A 24,189-nucleotide genomic window follows, 5' to 3' on the forward strand; every position below is an offset into this window, starting at 1 on the left:
CCGTGTCAGGCTCTGTGCTGACCGCTAGCTCAGAGCCTGGAGCCTGCTCTGCCCCACCCCTGTTCATGCTCTATCTCTCGAAAATACAAATAAAATGTAAAAAAAATTTTTTGTAAAAAAAAAAAAAAGTAGAGAAACTTTAAAAATGTCTAGACATTTTGAAAGTTTCTACAAAACTTTTATGAGGGAAATCTCATTTTGATAAGTAAACCCTGGATCTACTTAGTTTTTTTTTTTTTTTTCCTGTCTGTTGTCAGTTGAACATAATTGTAAATTTAAGCCTGGTTTAAAACAATTCATGAACCTATAAATGAATCCTCTTAGTGTTAAAGAGTTGAACTTATCTAATAACTCTTTGGTCTGTATTTTTATATTTAACCCCTCCAGCCTGACTAGAGAATGAAAACTCATGGTAATAACAAAAATGTGTCAGTCCTTGAGATAATATTCTACCTTATTTAACTGGGACTACTTTATCCTTTCCATATTCTTAGATCAATTAAATCAGAGGTTTACTCTGCCTTCAGGAAGATACTGTCTAGTAGTACTATGAAGTATCCCTATTTTTATTCAAACACGTCCCTGGCTAACTTCCCTTGCCTCTTACCACTTTAGGGCTCTATGATGTCTCTGCACATGTTACCTATTTTTTCTTCAAGTCTAGCTGAAGGGCCTACTTCCTTCCTACCTACTCCAGTTCATGGTATGCTTCTTCCTTTTCCTAATCTGTTCATATCTTTTGACACAGGTCACTTGGTGTTCAGCGTTTACTTCCTGAAGCACACCCTATATCTCCTATAGTGTCTCTACTATTTCTATAGGCTGAGCATAAGGAAAAGGCTTGGGGAGAGGAACATGCAGTGTCACTGTCCGTGGTCCTGAAACATCGTTGTTGGCTAAGGAGGTTTTCACTCCTGTGTACTTTCTCCCAGGAATTTTTAAAGTGGTAAAGTGGTGGTGATAAGGAAAATGTAAGTCAAGGAAGTTTTGGAAGAAAAAGATAAATGAATAGATAGAGAGCTTTCTAGCCATTGCTTGGACAGAATAAGACACTTGGCTTTGATATTTATAAACAATTGCAGATGCCATCTTAGGAAGAGAAGGGTATAAACATAGCTGGCATAGCCAAGAAAGGAGTTTCAAAAATGCGTGTATCAAGTGCTATAATGTCGTAGAAGCATTGGCATGAATGAACACGCTGATGTTGATGGGTGAGCAGACCAGACAAACAGCGTGTTGTGAATGCAGCATCACTTGTGTCTTAAACTGCTATAGGATTTATCTTTATTTTTCTCTCTTGATAAAAAATGTCACTTGGCATTGTAGCAGAACAAAGATGACTGTAACTTATGTTTCATAGTTGATGTAGCTTGTATCTTCTTCGATTCTAGCATTTCTGTAACAGTTACATTCAGTCCCAGTTGATGGTGATGGGCAGAGCATATACTCCGTACATTCTCTGTTAAGTTCCCCAACTAAAGTATAACCTGCGAGAGGACAAACACCGGATATTAAACATTTTTTTTTATGTCTTGAAATGCTTAAGTAGAGTGGCTGGTGCAAATTAGGAGCTTAGTAATAATTCTTTGATCAAAAGAATTAGAATGCCTTCCACATATACAGGACTCAACAAAGGCTCATGCAATGAGCAAGTAAGTGTTGCATTTGTTTTAACACTTACATCCTCTTCCAGGTCCTATTTTAAAGTCCAGTCCTCCTCCCCTTGATACCCCTGGTCCCAACAAACCTACATCCCCTGTCAGTCTCTACCTTAGCTGCACTTAGGCCCAACCCTCCTGCCAAGCATTCCTGCCCAGTCTGGGCTCACCCGTTCTTCCTACTCGGCACCCTCTGTCCCCTTCTCTCATCGCCCTCCCCAGGACCTCTCCAGTTCGGTCTCTCAGTACCAGGTCCTTGCGGCTTCCTGCCAGTCAGCTCCGGGTCCCGCCCGAAGGGTAACGCGGTTGTCATGGACACGGCACCTGCGCCCTTCGGTGGTGCCCCTTCTCCGTCGTCCCCTCCCCCCACCTGCGGCTGGAGCTTGCCTTGCTTCCCCAGCTCCGCCCCTGCTCCTCCCGCTCGGCACTCCCTAGGCCGTGCGCGCTCACGTCTCCCCTACTCCTGGTCTCCTCCAGCCCCTGGGAGCCGCGGGGACCACGGGGGCGCGCCAGCGAGCTAGCGGCCGCGCCTGCGCATTGGCCGTCTCCCCTAGCGGCGATCCGGGCCGCTGCCGCTCGCGCCTGGGCAGGACGCGCGGGGCGGGCGGGGGGAGGGGGGAGCGGCTTCGCTTCCAGCCCCGAGTAAGGCGGAGACCCGGGCTGGCGGGCGGAGCAGGAGGCACCGCACCTCGGCCAGAGGCGGCTGCAGCAGCTGCTGCCCTCGTCCCCGCCGCCGCCTCTCCAGTCTCTTCTGTGACTACCCCTCCAGCTGTTGGGAACGGGCGAAAAAGAGGAGGAGGCGAAAAACTCCCACCGACCCACAGAGGTGAGTCCTGGGCAGAGCATCCTCCATCCTTGCCTGCCTCCCTCCCTCCCTACCTCCCTCCCATCCTCTCCATCCTCCCCTCCCTTCCCGCTCCCCAACCCTCCCTCCCTCATCCTTCCCAACATCCCTCTCTCCTCTCCCCTCCTTTCTCTCGTCCAGCCTTTCTTTCATCCCTTTCTTCCTCTCTCCCAGCCCCACTTCCTTCCCACCCTTTCTTTCTTCCCTGCCTTCCTTTCAGCTACTCGCTGTAAAGCTCTGCTCTGCATCCTTTTCTCTCGACCCTATCTCTTTTCTCCTCTTTCTTCACCCCTTACCCGGTGGGAGATCCCTTGCTTGCTACAACTGTCCGGATTCAGGGGCTTCCAGAAAATTGGGCACATATACCCAGCGATACACTCTTGCACAGCGGATGCCCTGCAGGTCCCTAAATTATTCGGATTAAGGGTCAAGTTGGATAGAGTACTGGGACCTGGAAGGAGAAGAGGGTAGGGAAAGAATCTGTGTATTTGTGCAGTATTAGGGTGGGGGTGGGGAAGATTGTCACTTAAACATGTTGCCAACAACCCCCCATACCCCTTTTTAGCAGTTTCTTTTTTCCTCCTGGGAGTTACTTATTCACAGTATGTGTCTCACTAATTTTAAATTAGCAGCTTTTCCTGCTTTGATAGTCTCTGTGAGAAACCACAAGGAAAGAAGAGAAGAGAGGAAGAGAACAAGAGAGGAAGAGGGGAGGGGAGAAGAAGGGTGGTGGCAGTGGACGCTTGTATCCTTTTCCCCTAGGCCTCTTTTGATGGATATTTTCAAACCACCCGCCTAATATTTGTCTTGGAATTGAACCTGTGTGTCCTTAGTTCTGTCACTATCTCCTTCAAAGGCAGAAACTCTCTAAACTTTAAGGTGTGTGCACACCACAGCATTATTTATGGAATGTTTTGGTCAGCGTACAAAACACTAAGGTAGATGGACCTGGGAAAACAGGGTGCAGAAGGATGGAAGAGAAACACTTTTGTTCATTATGGCTTAACTTCTAAAGGAGGACAATGGATAGTTTTTGGAGTGATGAGGTTATACTCCACAGGCTTATAAATATACCATTTTAATAGTATTAGGTGCATTATCGCCTGTAGCAGGTTCTCTTAGCCTTTCGCATCCATCTTACAGGAATTGCAGAGATTTTTGAAGAGAAACATATTGTGTAATTCTGTTTGTAGTTTACACCAATCAAAAAGTTGAATTAGCTTCGGGACCATTATTAACAGTTTACAATTTCAGTTTGTTTTGCACCACTTACTTTCAATAAATGATATATTTCATTTTGGTTTATTTAGCTTGCACTCTTACTCCTATTATATATATATGTATTTTTATATATACACACACATATGTGTATATATTAATAGTAATGTATATATATACACATATATGTGTATATATATTAATAGTAATTCTTCAGACTTCCTTTTTGCAGGCATTGCTGCTGAAAAGTTTATTTATACATGATGGGACATCCATGCCTCAGAATGTTTAGTGTATTCATCATTTCACAAATCTCCAAAAATAATATAAGTATAAATCAGAAATGTAGTATTTAGGAGCTTGTATTTTGCCGTATCTATTCTCCTTTAAAAACCCAACAAAACCCAAAAACCTTAATATCCATAAAATAGCAATACTTTAAGTTTAATGAGTGTGTGGTGAGGGACTGAATTCACACGGATTCAGTGAGGCTGCTAGTAAGATATGATGCTGGGAGCAAATTATTGATTTTTTTTTCTTTTCATTTAAATATATGTCAGCAGTGCAATATGCATTTTTGCATTTTATGGGAATGTAAAAGTAGGAGTTGACTTACCTTGCAAAGTGATTGAGTGCTGATTTGATGAAGAGCTGATACAGTTAATCATCTGAATCAGTTTTGGGAAAGTAGGTGTTATTAGGAGTGATGGACCTACCCTCTACCTCAACTTCCTCTGGTAGGAAATGCAATTCCATTAATGGCTTGGCTGACTCTAAGACATGTGGCAGAAGCCTGGTTGAATTATCGGTGTTACCAACATCCTGATGTAGAATTGCAGTCAACCCTGTCTGTATTTGAGTAGTTACATTACTTAAAAGTGAACACAATTTTAGATAAGGGTGTTTTTGTATCATTGTTGTTCCTTTTCTTGGAATGCTGGGAAGCTAGTGAAAGACTCTGGTAGTAAATGTATATGAATAAGATAAGTTAGTTTTCTCTTAATTCAGTCTCTAGTGACTTTTCCCTTTTCAGCATCTCTATTGCTCTTTCTTTGTGGGGCTTCCTAGTCATGAGTGGGCAGTGGAGATGGGCCCTCAGTCAGTCCTGCTCTGTCCTTATTGCAATTTTGCTACACAGAATGATGTGGATGTATATGTCTCAGTTTTTAATACTGTGCTTACTATGGAAAGAAAGGTATGTTTTATTTGTCTCCATTGTAAACATTTGACCACTTAGTGAAAACAAAGTATGTAAGCTTATTAAAGAATAGAAGACAAATGACACCTGTTTACAGCAAGATTTTGAGAGAGATGAGTAAAATTAATAAAATATAAAATAGAAGAGAAACTAGTATCTTCAAAAAGCTACCTGCCACTCTGACCATAATCCAGTTTACAGATAAAGAGAGACTTCCTATGAAGAATTTCATTTCTAGAAGCTTCTGCCTTTAGTTGACTAGACCTTTAAGAATGTATGTATGGTGCAGATAAAGACCCAACAGAACATTTAATGGACACTAGGAAATATTATGGGTATATTCTGTGGGCCTCCCTCACTCAGTGCTCTTAAAACCTGCCCAACCCTATGCTAAGTGGTGTGAGGTATTGGAAAGAAGTAAAAGACACCAGTGCCTTTGACCTTAGCTTACAGTCTAGTAGAGGGGAGCAGGCATTTGCATGAGGTCATATTTCACAATGTCAAAGAATAAGGTCTTTGGAGAGAGCTTTAGATTTGAGTGCATGCTTTACTTAAGTAGTAGAGAGTGTTGTATCCTTGCTTAGTATTTCATTCTTTTCCTTTACCTACAAAATGGGAGTTTTGGTAGACTGATCCATGGGATTGCTTTAAGGGTTACATGTGTTAAACACAGCACTTGGTACAAACAATGCATATATTGGGTAAGCATTATTGTAATTAGAATAAATGGTTTTAAAATAAGACAGTATATGATTATGTACTAGAAAAGAGTGAAGAGCAAGTAATTGTTTGAGTAATTGCAAACAGGACAGATGTTTATATAGACAGGAAAAAATTGTATTCAGGGGTAGCTCTAGAGCTTGGACAGATACTCCTGAGAAGGATTTCATGCAATGTGGGCTCCAGAGCTGGAACAAAAGCAGAAAGCAAGGAAGAAGCAAAGTGTGTTTGAGAAGACTCCTTACTGGAATATTTGGCATACTGGTGAGGGTATTAAAAGGTGTGACACATATATAGTTAGAGTAATTACACTAACTCTTGGGATAAGACAACTTGTTGTAATGTAGGATCTATTTTATGACAGAATGTTTTGCCAACCAGGGGTTTTGTATTAGTTCCAAAGCCTCATCCCAAGACACAGAATCCAAGGTTGGTGTCACAGTGAGGACCCAGACTCTATTCTTCATCTCTTCTCTTTAAAGTTCAAGGCATAGAGTACACTTGACCTATCTAAACAACAAAGGTTCAATATTGTGATTTTCACTACTTTCTCTTGTTTTGACTAACCCAGGAATATTCCAGGACTGTATCTTGGAGAATAATAACCAGGATTATTTTCTTTTGACACATATGAAGTGAGTAATTTTAGGGTAAATATATTTCCAGGAATTTTATTTTTATTTCATTGTTGACTTTCCTTAATAACAACAATCCTCCCCCCTCCCTTTTTGTGGTGTTCAAGATTATTAATGATCCTGTATGGATGATGCTATTTCAAGTGTTTTACTGGGAGACTAAGCTGTGATGACAATAGCGGGGCTGTTGGGAATGTACGTGCACTAAGCCAGTTAAATATCTGCACAGGATGGAATGCCAGTTTCTTACTGGCTACGTCTGTTAGTACACTTTTATTTTTGTCAGGTGCTTATTAACTATATTGAAATATATATCCATGAAATAATTAGCCAGCAGTAGAAGTGATACAAATTGTGGTATCTTGTTGGAAAAAAGGATTTTTGGAAAATTTTAACTACAAGTTAGAAAAGTGTTAGTGTTCATGTTTATAGTGTTTATGTTTCATCCACTTTAATGCATTGATACAATTTGATTGCTTTCTCCAAAATAGTAAAATACTCTTCTAATATTTATTTTTTATAGTTTTAATATTAAAGAAAATGGTCTCATGAATATTATTTTAAATATGTAGTTAGAAACATGAATGTTAAAGCTGGCAGTTTAACAGACCATAGACTGCAGCATTTTTCTATTTTGAGGTTTTCCTCAATATTCTGTTGTTTTAAAGATTCAGTAGATCTGAATAAAACATTTTCAAATATATTACTTCCAGTCCCATATTAAAGCACTGTTGATTTTTGACAGACTTTACTTTCACATATTTTTGTTTTCCTCATAAGTGAATTTTTACCTTGGAGGTGAATTCTAACTCAACCACAAAATCTGCATTCAACAACTCTTTGAGATTATTACCTGTAACATTATTAAAAAACACAAAGTGATAGTCATATTTTATAAAGCTTAATTTTATAGGGCTTTTGTTCTTTTTTATTTAAAAGCTGTATCTGCATGTACAACTCTTAGACTATTGTTTTTCGGGTGTGAAGACAATGTGAGTTAACAAGAATGAAATAAGCAATTGTCTTTCCGCATATGTTAAGGTGGGGACCAAATGGAGAGGTGGAGTCAGGATGAGACAAAATGAATTAATTTTATTTCATCTATGAGCAGAAAAGTTAGTATTTCCTGTTCAACTAGGGGTTTTCTCTATTTTTTCTGCCATGCTGAATAAATCCATAATTTACTTGTTTTAAAGTATACACACACATAGGTTTCAGTTAACATTCTTTAAAACTAGATCATAGATGACAAAAACATGTATGTAAAATCAAATGTTGGCTTTCTACTATTTTGCCATTTCTCAATATCTTGCTATTTTTTGCTTTTTCTTTTTTTGGCGGCGTGGAGGGCAGGTACCACGTAATACAGCACCTGTGGAAGCTGCTTGATTGGGATAAAGATTCAAATCAAGGAATATCCTAACCTTCTCCAACATTCCTACCTAAAATAATGGACATGCTACCAGGATTGAAGTAAAATAAATAATTTTATAAGATCCTATGGACGATAGAACCCTAATAGAAAAATTAACGGGACACTTCTAATGCATTGATGTTGTGTAAACTGGGCCTTGTTTATTACATATCTGCAGTAAATCCAAGATCTTTTTTTTTTTATAGCATCTTGATGTTTCACAGCCAAAGCCACAAGCTCCTGATGGAGATATGTCAGTTCTCCCACACCCTAACCAGAAATTTCAGCGACTCCATGCATGACCAAAGGATCTGACATTCTTATCTGATTTTAATTGTGATTAGACAAAGATTTGGTGGAAATCCACTTTCTCAAGTTTATCTTAAATTCAAAGGCCTCAAAGCTGTTGTTAAATATCATTAATCCATCTTTCAGTAAAAAGGTAGAAATGCTCCTTAATTATCTCAGAAAGAGCTAATTGTCCTCAATTATTTCTAGAGAAGCATATCCTATAATTCCTGAGAGTTTACCACTGGTATCATTTTCTTTCTTCAGGCACTGATACCTGCCAGCGTAATTCCACAAAATATATTTTCCCCCCTGTAATATGCAGAATTGGCATAAAGAAATATATACAGAAGTTGGGGGAAATGTTTGCATCTAAATCTCTCTCTCTATTCACTTATGCTTTCTTGGTTTTCTTTATCCTATTGCCTAGCATGAATTTATTCAACAGGTTTTTGTTTGTTTTTTGTTTTTTTAAATATCTGCTGTGTGCAGAGCATTGGGCTAGAGACTATAATTTTATAAAAGCACTGAATCAGGAACAAGGACACCTCAGTTTTTCCTCCAGGTTTTCAACCAACTAACTAGTTATATGACTAAACCAGCCTCACACTCTCCAAGGCTTATTTATTTAATCTGTATTTTAAGTGGTTTGGGCTCTATATGATATATAGAATGTTTACTAGCTATAAAATTTTATAATAACTACCCGTGAGTGTCCCTTAAAATTTCAAGGCATAATGATTTATTTCTCTGTGTCCCATTTGTTTTTTTTTCTTTTGAAACATAAACTGCTGCTACATGAGAAAAAAACCTTCATCTTCAGTGGCATAGGCTTTCTCTTTCCCAAGAAAATTGCAAATTTAGCTTCACAGAGTCTGTGTGTTAAGGCAAAACTACAGCATATTTCTCTTTCTTACCTTTCCATCCTTTCTCCTCTCTCCTTTTAAAAAATCCTTCCTGGACTGAAGGCATTGTGTCAGTTGCTACCTCCATTCAGGGACTAGCCCAGTGTATGGTTGACTTGTTTGAGTAATGCCAATATCTTAAAGACTCTATGGCATTAACAAATTTAGAATAAGGCGATATTTACTTAAGAAATTATATATGCTCTGGAGTTAGTATTTTTGCCTCAAGCAAACAAAGTCTTGCTTATTGCCTAAATCCTATCCCGTAGGACTGTGTGGTCACCAGTATTTCTACCAAATTCCTGTTAAAAATTTTAAAATAAAATTTGTTGAAGTATGTTTTATATATAATATACACATTTTTTTCTTTCATTGAAGTGTGGTTGACATACAACAATAGCTTCAGGTGTACAACATAGTTATTCAACATTTATATACATTACAAAGTGATAACCTTGTTAAATCTAGCTATTGTCTGTCACCAAGTAAAGTTGTTAAATACAATCCCTATGCTGTACATTGTATCCCTGTGTCTTATTTGTTTTATAACTAGAAGTTTGTACTTTTAATCCCCTTTCCCTATTTTTCCCATCCCCTCACCTCTGGAAAACACCAGATTGGTCTCCATATTTATGAATCTGTTTCTATTTTTTTTTGCTTATTTGTTTAGTTTTTTGTTTGTTTGTTTTAGATTTCACATATAAGTGAAACCACATGGTATTTGTCTTTCTTTATCTAATTTAATTCACCTGACTAATACCCTTTAGGTCTATCCATGTTGTCACAAGTGACAAAATTTTGTCCTTTTTTTAATGACTGAGTGATATTCCTCTGTGTGTGTGTGTGTGTGTGTGTGTGTGTACACATATGCATGCATGAGAGCTGTATCTTCTTTATCCATTCATCTCTTGATGGACACGTAAGTTGCTTCCATATCTTAACAATTGTAAATAATGATCCAGTGAACACAAGGGTGCTTATATCTTTTCAAATTAATGCTTTCAATATCTCTGGATAAATAACCAGAAGGGGAATTGCTGGGTCACTTGGTAATTCTACCTTTAATTTTTTGAGGAGCCTCTGTACTGTTTCCATAGTGGCTGTGCCATTTTCCGTTCCCAACAACAGTGAATGAGAGGGGTCTTTTCTCTGCATTCTCATCAAACTTGTTATTACTTGTCTTTTGGACAATAGTCATTCTGACAGGTGTGAGGTGATACCTCATTGTGGTTTTGATGTGCATTTCCCTGGTGCTTAGTGAGGTTGACTATCTTTTCATGTGTTTATTGGCCATCTGTCTATCTTTGGAGAAAAAAATTTCTATTTGGGTCCTTTGCTCTTTTTTTAAATTGGAATGTTTGTTTATTAGTTTGATATTGAATTGTGTGAGTTTCTTATAAATTTTGGTATTAACCCCTTATCAGTTATATCATTTGCAAATATTTTCTCTGCATAGGCTGCCTTTTCATTTTTTGATGGTGTTCTGTACTTTGCAAAAGCTTCTTAGGTTGATGTAATCCCCTTTATTTATTTTTGTTGTTTTTAAAATATTCATTTTGAGAGAGAGAGTTCAAGTGGGGGAAGTGCAGAGGGCAAGGAGAGAGAGAATCCCAAGCAGGCTCCTGGCTGCCAATGCAGAGCCTGAAATAGGGCTTGATCTCATGAATCTGGAGATCTGAGCCAAGATCAAGAGTTAGATGCTCAACCTACTAAACCACCCAGGTGCCCTTGTTTATTTTTATTTTTTTGTTGTTGCATTCATCTAAGTAGACAGATCCAAACAATTTTTCTCAGACTGATGTCTAAGAGCTTACTGCCTATGTTTTTTTCTAGGAGTTTATGGCTTCTGGTCTTATAGTTAAGTATTTGATCCATTTTGAGTTTACATTTGTATTTGGTATACAAAATGGCCCAGTTTCATTCTTTTGCATGTGGCTGTCCATTTATTGAGGAGATTATCTTTTCTCCATTGTATATTCTTCCTTTGTGGAAGATTAATTGACCATGTAAGTATGAGTGTATTTCTGGAGTCTATTCTGTTTCAAAGCACACCAATTTTAAGTATGGTTGCATGTTGACGAATATACGTATGTAACCACTACTACAATCAACATGTAGACTATTTCAGTTACACTAAAAAGTTCCCTTCTGCTTGGTTTGCTTTATTTCCCTGTTGATTAGCTTTTCCTGTTCTAGGAATGGATATAGATTGAATCAGAATATGTACTCATTTTTGTCTCCATCTTTCATTGAGCATAATGTTTTTGAGATTTCTCTATGGCTTTGAGTATATAAACTTGTAAAAGAAAATATAGGAGAAAATCTTTGTGATTTGGGTTTAGGCAATAATGTCCTAGAACTCAAAAAGCACTAACTATAAAAAAAAGATAAATTAGATTTGATCAAAATAAAAAAAAAACCTTTTCATAAACACAAGATATGCTAGATCTAGACAGAGATTTCTATTTCTATCTTTATATATTGGACAAAGGAATAATTGTCCTAAGTGTACATAGGACTCTACCATCTCAGTAAGAAAACAAAAAAAATCCAACTAAAAATGGACAAAATATTTGAAGATATATTTCACAAAAGAAAATATACAAACGGCCAATCAGTACATGAAAAGGTGTTTAATTCCATTATTTGAAATAATGAAACTTTAGAAAACTCAGTATGAGGCCACAGTACAAACACTAAAATGGCTAAATTTAAAGAGATTGACAGTGTCAAGTTTCAGAGGATGTGAGGCACCTGAGTACTCATACATTGCTGATGGGAATCCAACACTTTGGGATATAGTTTGACAATTTCTTTTAATGTTAAAAAAAGCTTTTACCATCCAACCCAGCCAGTCCACTCACAGGTGAAATGAAAACATATGCAGAAAGACTTACATGAAAATCACTAGCAGCTTTATTCATACAAAGTAGCTTCAAACTAAAAACAACCCAAATATCCATCAATTCAAATTCCCATTTTAAAGTTAGTCTTTGAAAAAGAAAACAGATTTGATGGTATATGTTTCTGGGGTTTTGTGCTATTTACCCCAAGCAAGCTGGCAGCAGAGGAAGGAGAATACATTAAAAATGATTTGCCAGAATAACAAGAAACCTACAGAATGGGAAGGTCCAGGTGTCAGACCTTGGCTTGGCTTTTCCTCTCTGCCATGGACTCTGCCCCCCTCTGTGTCTAGGCCTCATTGTCAGCCAGGGACCTGATGGCTGCTGCAGTTCTAAGCCCACCATCATGCAACAGCAGTGTCCCTTCCAGAAAAATGAGGAAACCGTTGCCAAAACTCCTCCCATATCTCTTATCTCACTGGCCCGCACTGGATCACATGGCCATCCCCATGCACTCAGCAGGAAAGAGAAAGGGAATAGCATGTCCATGGTTTAGACTAATCAGGATCTCCCAGCTCAAATGAGGTAGCCTTTCCCTGAAATGCTAGGCTATGTGTAGGAAATGAAGGGGAGAGATGAGCTGAATGGCAGTTCTGTTAAGAAGAAGGAAGGAGAAACAAATGTTGGATAAGCAAGGAGCAGTGTTGTTAGAATTTGATTTAGAGGCTTGCCATTGTATTCTCTTTCTTATGGGAGGGAAGTTGAAGAGGAAGGCTGGAATTGTTGTCATAGTCTGTTATTGTGGGAATGTATCAGAAAGAGGTGACAAAGGGTATCCTAACCAAAACAAAAAAAAAAAAAAAGGAGGGAGGAAATTTAGATCTTAATGCAGAGTATGAATTGGAGGATTGAAGGAGGAAAGAATCTAGATCCAGTGGGTTAATTCAAACTGGGCAAGCACACAAATAGTCACAAACAGAACCAGGCACAGGGGGCCCATGGAGTTGGGACAGGAGGTGAAAGTCACTGCTGGCAGTAGTCTGGAATCCAGGCAGGCAAACTCGATCGCAGTTTGCCCATCTGTGAAATCAGGACCTCAGGCAAGAGGATTTTCATGTTTTGCTTGTTAAGGCAGAAGCTAAAACAGTAATTATTTTCTCCTTTTTTTAAGGTGTTGTCAAGCACTTTAGATTCTAACAGTATCAAGAATAGAAGCCATACCTTTATTTTGTTCTAATATTCCCCTGTTTCAATCCTGGGCACCCATTAGTTTCTTAATAAATGCTAGCTGCTTGAATTAAGTCTCTGAACTCTTTCTATCTTTAATCAAATGCTACAGATTTCTGGTTAAACAAATGTAACAGTCATTCATCAAATACTTTCTTAAAAGTTCTTAAAACCACTGTTTTGGGGGACACAGCCCTGGATCTACATAAAAGTATCCACAGCCCTGTATCTACATAACAGTATCGAGAGTACTTGACCTTATGAGTTGAAAATCTAACAGGGGTGAAAAGTACCTGAACAGTTTAGTGACCAGAAAGAATATGATGGACATGTTGTACAGTGTGATTCTGACTCCACAGTGGCATGGGCCAGAAGTCCAGGTGAACTCAGAATCAGAAACATGGGTCTAGTAATGGATGGGAGAAAGATGGAGGAGGGGATGACCTTGTATTAGTACTTTTTAATTCAGTCCTGTCTTGGTCTGGGATCTGGGGCAGGGCTGAGCCAGCAGGAAGATGGGATCAATGAGCACAGCAGTGGCAGAGGTGGAGTCCTATCCAGGAGGACAGAAGCTGGGAGCTGAGAACTGCTCAGTAAGCAGCTGAGAAGTGGGACTGGAGTGAAGGGGAGAAGGAGGCTGGGAGCAGAGAAACATTTTGGCATTATGTGTATCAAGATATCTCAAGGATGTAATAACAGAAGATACACTGTTTTAGAAACAACACGTTTTATCTTTTATGCTTGCAGTAGTACATGCTCATTGCTGAACATCCTGAAAATAAACAGAAAAAGGCACTTAAAAATAAAAATGATTGCAGTCCAACAGCTATCCAGTGAGCATTCAGTAAATATCAAGGTTTCTCCCCCACCCTCACCAGGTGTATATCTGACTTTATCATGTAGAGGTCTTTTTTAAGCATACCTGAGGTCATAGGTATATACAATTTTGTGTTCAGGTTTTTTAACTAAACATACTTAAGCATTTCCTGTGGTTATAAAAACTCTCCCTCCATGTTGGATCCTCTGTAGCATTACATTGATTGGAATTTAAGTTTTTACTTTTTGTTTCTCTATGGAAATAAGATTTTTATACTGATCTGCCTTCATATATGGGTAGTATCATGGGCAGGAGACTAACTTTAGGGCCCCAGGGGAGTCCCTTAAAGTTATAGGTGGTCAATGTATATGTAGCAAGGTGTGTATTTTTTTATATTTACTGAAATGGTAATGTGGTATTTTAGACCTCATTTTCACTTCACATATAGCTTAGCAGATAACATGAGTATACACACACACACACACACACACACACACACACACACACACACACACATTTAAACTATCTATTCTATAGTGTGGTTTAACCATGATTTATTTAATCCTTGTGTTTTCATTGACATTTACTTTATTCCTATTATTTTGCTACTTTAAACAAACATAAAAGTTTCATGTTCACATGCTTTCGTGTATTCTTTTAAAAATAATTTTGAAGTAATTTTGAGGAATGAGGTATGTGCATTCTGGATTTTAATAGTTGATACCTAATTGCTTTTCAAAATGGTAGCACTACTTTCCATTCAGACAGCAGATGGGAAGGTGTATTTTTTCTTAGACTTTTGCCAAAACATAATAACTTTAACTTGGAAAAGTTTACCAATGAATAGGTAAGAATGGTACCTTGCTATATGATTTTGTTTCTTTGATTTCTAGAGAGGTTGACTATCTTTTCATTTGTTTTTCGTCCTAATGGCCTGATATTTTGCTTTTGCTGTGATAACTGTGTTCATATTTTTACTCATGTATTTCTAGTGGATTATTTATCTAAATTTATAGGACTTATTTTTATTCTCTGGATATAAAGAATTTTATTGGTATAGTATTATAATTAACTGTAGTTATGGGATGTTGTGATGTCTAGTAAGTGATGATTTTCCTTTTTTCCAAATTCTCTTATCTATTGTTGGGCCTTTTCTTTAAAAGACTAGGATAATCAGATTATGTAATTTCATAAATAACACCCTTGGGATTTTAACTGGCATTGTATTTAAGAGTGTTTGAGAGGAAGGTAACAACATTCTCATTCATAGTCTTTATGTCCCTCAATATCATAAAATGTTTTCTTTAAAGAGGAAAGTCTTTCTCATTTCATGTTACATTCATTATCATCTTGTTTGTAGTTTCTATTGCTGTTGGGAAAAGAATTGTGTTTCTTTTACATTTTCTAAAAGGTTGTTACTGATAGAGAAACTATCCCTTTGCATTTTTATGTTTGATCTTATATCCAGTCACCTTGTTGAAATAACAATATGAAGAACATTGTTCTTCTTCTTGTGTTTTTCTTACCAATTTGTATAATCTCTTTGTATGTAAAGAAAACAGTATATGACAACACACACACATACACAAATGTACATAATAGGATATAATACTTGTATTTTTCTTCTAATTTTAGATACTTTTCCTGTTCACTTAGATTCCGTTTGAATGAGTCATCTTATTATATGAAATACACTATAGTGTGATCTGAACATTCCTTTTTGGTTTAAAAATTATTCTCAATATTTGTCTCTTCTATAGTAACCCAAATAGATTGTTGTATTAATACCAGTATCAGGGTAATTGTGAACCTTTCTCTTTGGAGTAAGCACAGTGTATACATGGATTTCATATACTCACTTCCAAATATTTACTTGGCACTTTTCTAGGCCTTTATGAATATATCATGGTGATACTGTTTGCATGTATTAGGTCTTTCTTAAGATCTTGGGCTGAGTTGACTGAACAGTGTTATGATGATGATGGTGGTAACAGGCTTATGATAATACTTCTAGTAGTAAACTTTGAAAATTTTATCGAAATGACTTTATTCTCTGGCTGATACTTTCAATACTAGGTTCTCATCATTTTCCTACTGACGTTGTGCTGCTGCATATTATCTCTATCTCACATTCAGCCTTGTCTGGTAGAAATATATGAACACTAACACTGTACTCGGTTCAACACCGCTGAGAAGCTTTGGAGATCTTTAATTGTTTAACAATTTAATTTTTGGCACTAGCCCTTTTTCAAACTTTAGGGGAAGCTTAACATTGGTTTTATTTTCATGGTCTTCTTTTATTATGAAAAAGGATTATTTTGAAAGAAAACCTTTCATTGATTCTGCAAATTGGGGAAATGGGCAAATTGCCTTGAATTTTAATTATTCATCTGGGCTAGGCTTTATGCATACATATTGGTATTGATTTATCATAAATGAGCCTGTCACCTTAAAATCTTTGATCTGCACTAAGATATTATAAGTAGAAGATATAATTCACTACTGAAAACAGGGATTTTTCTTTGCAGAATAGTAATTGAATATGGGTGTGAAATTAGCAGCACGTGGCAAGTCCAGATTCATAGAATTGTATTTTTTATTAATGTTGAATCAGTAATCTAATTTTTAGAAACGTAGTTAACTTTGCAATAGTTCTGCCTTTCCCTAAAGAATTACAGTAAATATGAATCACAATAATACTAATAAGTTTGAATAAATATTTCAGTGACCAGCATATAGCTGTTTTCTGTTCTAGCTGGCTAGAATAATTTGAGATATATGATGACATTTTCTTGATGCCTGGCTGCCTTTGGAAAGAATTTTATTTACTATAGCTCTTATGAGTAACTGACTTCTTAAATCCAGATGTATTACATTTTATTGTTGCTTATCTTATAATTGCAGAATTGTTCTTGAATAAAATAAGTAAATGTATAAAAATACTTTTTTGAGTGTTTAAAATACTTCATATCATAATATTAATATGTGACATTGAAAGTTTTATGAACTGGGTGGCTCACTCAGTTAAGCTTGTGACTCTTGATTGCAGCTCAGGTCATGATCTCACAGTTCATGGAATTGAGCCCCACATTGGGCTTTGTGCTAACAGTGCAGAGTCTGCTTGGGATTCCCTCTCTTTCTGTCTCTCTCTCTGACCCTTCTGCTCTTGTGCTCTCACATGTGCTTTCTCTCTCTCTCTCTCTCAAAATCACTAACCTTTAAAAATAATAAAAAGTTTTGTAAGATAGAATGTTAACTTTGAACAGATTTAATTTCTATTCTTATAATCATAAAACAACCTCTGCTGTTACTATTTTGCCTTCCATTCAAAAAAGTGCAAATATTGAGGCACCTGGCTGGCTCAGTTGGTTAAGCATTTGACTCTTGGTTTCAGCTCAGGTCATGATCTCATCGTTTCATGAGTTTGAGCCCTACATCTGGCAGTGCAGAGCCTGCTTGGGATTCTCACTTTCCCTCTGTCTCTCTGTCCCTCACCCACTTGTGCTGTCTCTGTCTCTCTCAAAATATATAATCTTTAAAAAAATAAAAGTGTAAATATTTTGCAAAATAAAAATATCAAAGACATGTATACTAAGAATTCTAAAACATTATTGAAAGAAATTGAAAAAGACCTAAATAAATGGAAAAGCATTCATGTTCACAGATGGTAAAACTTACTTTTGTGAAAATGGTAGTATTCCCAAAATATCTATGGACTTGGTGGGTTCACTGTCAAAATCCCAACTGCCTTTTTTTTGCCAGAATGGTAAATGACCCTAAAATTCAAAAGGAAAGCAAGAATACCCCAAAAGGGTTTTTATCACAGAACAGAGTTGGGAGTTCACACTTCTCAATTTCTAAATATACTTCAAACCTACAATATCAAGATTGTGTGGCACTGACCTAAGCAAAGCCATATAGACCCATGGGATAACATTGGACATATATAAATAAGCCCACACATTTATGGCCAACTTATTTTTCAATGACAAGAGTGACAAGACAGTTCAATTCAGTGAAAAGTAGTCTTTCCAACAAATGAAAACTGAATGTTTACATATCAAAGAATGGGTTGGACCCCTATCTCACTCCATATAAAAAATAACTCAAAAAAAGAGAATGTACCATGGACCAAAATGAAGAACTAAATATAAAACTCTTAGGAAAAAATTGTGTAAATCTTTGTGGCCTTAGCTCAAGCAATGGTTTCTTAGACATGAGACCAAAAGTAAAAGCAACAATAGGAAAAACATGGATTTCATCAAAATTCACAATTTTCTGTATCAAAAGACACAATCAAGAAAGTGGGAAGACAGCCCACACAATGGGGAAATATCTTTGCAGTCATAAATCTATTAAGGATCTAGTAACCAGAACATGTAAATCACTATTATGACTTAATAATAAAAATACATATATCTAAATAAAAAATAGGTAAAGGATTTGGATGGATATTTCTCTGAAGAATACATAGAAATGGCAAATAAGCACATGTAAAGATGCCCAGCACAATTAGTTAATCAGTAGGTAAGTGCAGTTCTTTTTCTTTTTTTTATGTTTTTTATTTAGTTTTGAGAGACAGAGAGAGACAGCACGAGCAGGGGAGGGTCAGAGAGAGAGGGAGACACAGAATTCAAAGCAGGCTCCAGGCTCTGAGCTACCTGCCAGCACAGAGCCCGACCCAGGGCTCGAACCCATGAATGGTGAGATCATGACCTGAGCCAAAGCTGGAAGCCAGACTCTTAACTGACTGGGCCACCCAGGCGCCCTGGTAAGTGCAGTTCTAAACCACAGTGAGATACTGATTCATACCCACTTGTCTGGCTCTAGTTAGAAGGAAATGCTGCCAAATGTTGGTGAGGATGTGAAGGAATGGGAATCCAGGTGGGACTGGTGGGACTGTACATTGTGCAGCCACTTTGGAAAAATAGTTTGGTACTTCCTCAAAAAGTGAATTACAGTTATCTTATGACCCAATGATTCTACTCTTAGGTATACAGCTAAGAGAAATGAAAACATCTATCCACACAAACCCCTGTCTACCTATATCCATAGTAACATTATTCATTATAGGCAAAAAGTGGAACATATCAATGACCGTATTTTGAAGAATGGATAAACAAATGTGATATATCCACACATTGGGGTACTATTCAGCCATAAACAGGAATATGTACTAATACATGTGAAAAACATGGACAACCTTGAAAACACAATGTTAACCTTGAAAGAAGCTAGCACAAAATATCACACATTGTGTATTTCCATTTATATGAAATGTCAGGCAAATCTACATAGATGGAAAATAGAGTAGTGGTTTGAGGGAAAGGAGGAGTGGTGAGGGAATGCTAACGGATGTGAGTTTTTGTTTTGGAGTGATGAAAGTTCTGGAATTAGATAGTCATGATGGTTGCACATATTGGTTGTGTATTTGCTAAGTAATCACTGATTTGTACACTTTAAAAGGGTGAATAATGTAAGGCAAGGAAATAAAGTAATTATCTGTGGTTTTCTTTGTTTTTCCATTTGGAAAGTAGACATTAACCCTTTTCCTAATTTTAAATCATGTATTTTTCAGAAGCGATAAATGGAAAGCTGATCTACATTTTAGAGCAGAATTCTGCTGTTTTCATGTAATCATGAAAATGAACATTTTACCTTAAAGATGATATTTACCCTAGTTACATATAGCTATAATATAGCTGAAAAGACATTTTTAATTGTCTTTTCTAGGTAAGATAACCTATTTTGGATACCAAGATGAATGAAACATAGTCACTACCTAGGGGTGGACATCTAATGATATAGGAGGAAAGCCAGATGATGAACTATAAGAATACAGCAGGGAGCAGATGTCTAGACAAAGTTCTAGATTACAATAATGAAGGAATATAGAGGTCAAAAAATGGGAAAAGGTCAAGAAGATTCACATTTGAATGGAGAGAATTGAGTATCATGTAGAAGTTTCTCATAAAGACAAATTAGGAAATATCATTCCACACTAAGGAGAAAGCATGAAGGTAGGAATGTCACTGTAAACTTAGGGACCGGCAAATGATACTGTTGCCAGAGTGTGTAGAGGAGGGAAGGGATGATGCATGAGGAGGTTGGAAGAATGGAGAAAACAATGCTGATTATTGAGGAGCTAGAGGGCTTAGGGATCTGGTTGCGAGAGACTGAGGCAAAGGCAAAAGTAACTGGTTTTTATTCCTAGCCCTCCGGGTGTGAAACATAGTTTGGGAGTAAGCTTATGTTTGGTTTTGGTAGTGTTAAATTTAAAGAACTTGCAGGTATTTCAGATGTAAGTCTTCATTAGACATTTACAAATAAAGTCTGGGCTTCTGAGGGTTTGTTTTTTTTTATTCCCATTAGACAATTTTGGGGCAAAGGTGTAACACTGAATATCATGCGGTAGATGAAGTCTCCCAGAGGTTGCATAAAGGGGTATAAGAAGTGTGGGGTCTGCATCCTCAAGAATACCAATGCTTAAGAGACAAAGAATGAAAACATCTAATGAGAAAGAAAGTGGGAAATCATATGCGGTATTTACCACTGAAGTCAAGCAACTAAGCACAGTGAGGGGAGTTGGGAAAGCATGGCAGAGAGAAAAGTTCCTGTCACTTCAAACCCTTGGTCTAGATTTTTAACCAGAACATACAGAAGCAAAGAAAGGTAGATTGTAAGATCAAATCTTGCATTGTTTACTGTTTCCATCCATGAGGTCTTTGGGTTCTGATAGCCAATAGGAGGAAGGAGGCAAGAGATGGCATGCGTAGATAGTGAAGGCTGAAGCCACGAGGCTCCTCCGTGGCCATTGCTCTAGGACGGCACCGTCATGCAGTCTGCTCTCAGGAGCCCCTGGAGCTCTGCTGGTGATAAGATGAGACACTGGAAAGTGGCCAGATCAGTGGTCAAACTATGACCCCCAAGACCAATGCGTGATTTTCTTAGAAGGCTCTCTGTGGTGGTAAGTAAGATTTGTTGTCCCTTAATCCTGATTTCTGACATTTAAGCCAGAAGAATTTCCCTCCTTGCTACATTCATCTGACTGGACTACTCAGGTATTGGTGTAGGTAACATTTTAAAAATGAAGCTTGCTATGCTGAACTGTAACTCTGGTGAGTTTAGTGCTTTGTACAAAACATGCTTTCAGTAAAAGCAGAAAAAAGCCATATCTGTGGTTAACAGTATGCCTCACATCTCCAGAACAGAAAAAAAGATATTTTACTAATAGTGCCCATACAACTAGCAGAAATGGTTTTTCAGTAGAAAGGAAGTTTTAATTTAGTTTGAATTGTTCCAGACGGAGCAACTTGAGCGCAGGATAACATTCTGGCTAGGGAGTTTGTTGGTAAAATCAGTGTCTGCAAGTAGGTAGAAAATAGTGAGTTTTAGGGGCGCCTGGGTGGTCAGTCAGTTAAGCATCCGGCTTCGGCTCAGGTCATGATCTCACGGTTCATGGGTTTGAGCCCCGTGTCAGGCTCTGTGCTGACAGCTAGCTCAGAGCCTGGAGCCTGCTTCAGATTCTGTATCTCCTTCTCTCTCTGACCCTCCCCTGCTCACACTGTCTCTGTCTCTCAAAAATAAATTTAAAAAAACATAAAAAATAAATAAAACTTAAAAAAGAGAAAGTAGTGAGTTTTAGAAGTTTGTCATTTTAAAACACTTTTGCTTTGTGTACTGTCTATTATTTTTACTTTTTTTGCAAAGCCCAAATTATACAAAACTTGGGGAAGGAAAGAGGAAGATATCAGTTGTACCTTGCTTTGTAGTAACGGATTTCTAAATTCCAGTTTTGTAACTATAGTCGCCTTTTATAAATCATAACGATTAGGGAAGATGATGATTTGAAGAAATCTTTTTGCAAAATTAATGCCATCACTTGTTTTTGTTAGTCAATAGATATTGTCATACATCTTGCTTAAGGAGAAAAATAAATGACTTACTTATGCTCCTTGCTACATTCTTTCATTTCTGTTGCCCACAACAAATCAATTTATAACCATTACAATGAAAGGCAGGTTAAATTTTTAATTCTTACTTTGAAGAAAAGTGTTGAAAACATGAGCAGTTTGTCCTCAGATATGAACAATAGACTTGGTTTCCAAACTTGGGAAATAATCAAATGTTATGGCTTTGCATTTATATACCTACTAATTAGGAAATTAAATGATATTTCCATAGCAACGGAAACAGTCTCCTTTCACACTTGTTTTATGCCTGCAATAATACACAACAGGGTGTCCCAAGAACATTAGCCTAAGGTTCGAGACAGGCAAGGTATTTGACAAATAGGTATTGACACACATGTATGCAGACAGGAGTGTTATGGACTTCTAAAAATGATACTTGCGTCAACAAAATCATCTTAGTAAACATTTTAAATGTTAACCCTCCAAATGAAGAACTGCACTGGAAAGATCCAAAGGACTTTCCTGAAACCTGTTAGATATTCTGAATTTCACAAACAACTTTGCCAGTGTAAAGAATTCTACCACCATGTCACAGTGTGATTGAAGATGCTAAACTAACCGATTGCTATTACAGTTCTTTTGAAAGGAACAGGGTTAATGTGTACACAACTGTAGCCTCCTCAAACTTCTTCATCTGAGGAAATAAAATAGAGGTGGACTGAAATCCCTGGAGAGTAATTCTGCCCTAGAGATTACGGGGATGACTTCATGGGATGCTTGAATACGCTTTTTGGAGCTTTCTGACTCCAGTTAATTAAGAAGGGTGGGAGAGAATGCTCTCTTGTTTTACTTCCTTCTAGCCTTTGCCCCAAATGTATGTTATGATGGTGGTGTTTTGCAATAGTAATACTGTGATAGAATAAAAATTTAAAGATGATTCTAGATGGAGTCACTGAATATACTTCAATACTTTAAAGATTTCTTTCCTGACTGCATTCTTCTGGTAAAGTAATTGATTTTTTTTTAAACTCTCATTGACTATTCTTGACATATGAGTTTTCGAAATTTCTTTCTCTTGCTGGTTTCTGATGACAGATTTTTAAACCATCCCTAAACCTCCAGGCTGCTGCTTAATGCTATGCTGTCCTCCTGTCACATAATTTAATCTCCTTCCCCTGCCTCTCTTCCTGAGTGTCATTTCTCCAGTGTTACATCCCTAATCTTGACACACACCTGCACCGGATTAGTTTTTCATAGTTAATTTTCTTTGCTGAAAAACAGTTGGTGTGCTCTGTGGCTACCAAATTAAGTTTAAATGCCTTAGCCTGCCACTCAGGCCTCGCAGGCTCGAAACTCAAGCTCATATTCCAAAAAGACAATCTCGTGCTCCTCTGTTTGAACTCTCTGCCTTGGCAAGTAAGAAGCACTGCTCCTCCAGTATACCTTTTATTCTTCCTCACAGACAACCGGGTCTCATTTCCTCCTGCCTACTTAGGAGACGTTCTACCTGTCTTATAATCCATCTGGTATGCGTCCTTTCTTCTCGATGAACCTTTATCTGAGTTCTTAAAATGATTCCACCTCACCCTCCTCCTGACTTCTATGTCTTTTGCTTTGTGCTCCACTTTGTTATAGCACCCTGTCTTAGGGTTACTGGTGCATTTGTTGTCCTGGTTCCATCGTCCACTCCTGTCTTTAAAGCCAGAACGAGCTTTACTCATCCAAGTATCCCTTTCAATATATGTCCTATTATTTAGTATATCCCCAGTGAATACAAGAGTAATTCAGTAAACTTACTCAGTTTAACTTTATTAATCCTTTTAAGACATGAAGTGAACAGAAGGTTATGTAAATGCGGGAATGTGGGGGTATTTGGAAATGTCAATTTTACAATATCTAAAAGCATGTTAAGGCAGTCATTCTTTAAGAGTTAGGAAAAACTCAGTGAGTTCTTAGGAGTTATTTGTATTCCATAGTCTTAAATAATTTTAGCAAGATCATAACCTTTGCATTTTATTAACAAGACCATACTAGAGAACATACAATTTGGTAATAATTATAGGTATTATGAGTGACAAAAGTGACCCCAAAACTCCTTAAGATCTTAATAGTTGCATATGTTTATGATGTCTTCAGAGTATTTGGATAGGCACATATTTGGATGAATGTGTCTTCTAGGGGATACTAGTTCTGACCAGTGCTTCATTCAGAGCAAGTTCTGTAGACAAGTACCCTTGGGAAATGATATTTTTGTTGTGTTGCTCTTCAGTAGTTTGAGTTTCTGCCATTAAACAGGCAAACACTCCCAAAAGCAAACAACAAAATAGAGTTGAACCACATTTAAATATCACACATCGAGACATCCTATGTTCATTTGGGATGAATAAATGAACCTACTCTCCCCTGCTGAAATGAAGAACTGCTGTCCTGCAGAATACACCAGAACACCGATCTAGAGCATTTATAAAGTGTCTTTTATCTATTTTTGTTGTACAAATAAGATTCCAGT

The 24,189-nt window shown here is 37.4% G+C and overlaps 1 protein-coding gene across 3 annotated transcripts in view; it reads left to right on the forward strand.

Annotated features, from left to right (window-relative positions):
• The first annotated feature begins 2,305 nt into the window (after positions 1-2,305).
• The window catches only part of CTNNA2 (catenin alpha 2), a 1,129,701-nt gene continuing 1,107,817 nt past the window's right edge, over positions 2,306-24,189 (forward strand). For all 3 annotated transcript variants that reach the window (XM_029937693.1, XM_029937690.1, XM_029937691.1), the window contains exon 1: positions 2,306-2,484. The gene's annotated coding sequence lies outside the window, so the exon portion shown is untranslated. The remainder of the gene's footprint in view (positions 2,485-24,189) is intronic.

The sequence above is a fragment of the Suricata suricatta genome, chromosome 4 (assembly GCF_006229205.1).
Source record: "Suricata suricatta isolate VVHF042 chromosome 4, meerkat_22Aug2017_6uvM2_HiC, whole genome shotgun sequence".
NCBI classification, from domain to species: domain Eukaryota; kingdom Metazoa; phylum Chordata; class Mammalia; order Carnivora; family Herpestidae; genus Suricata; species Suricata suricatta.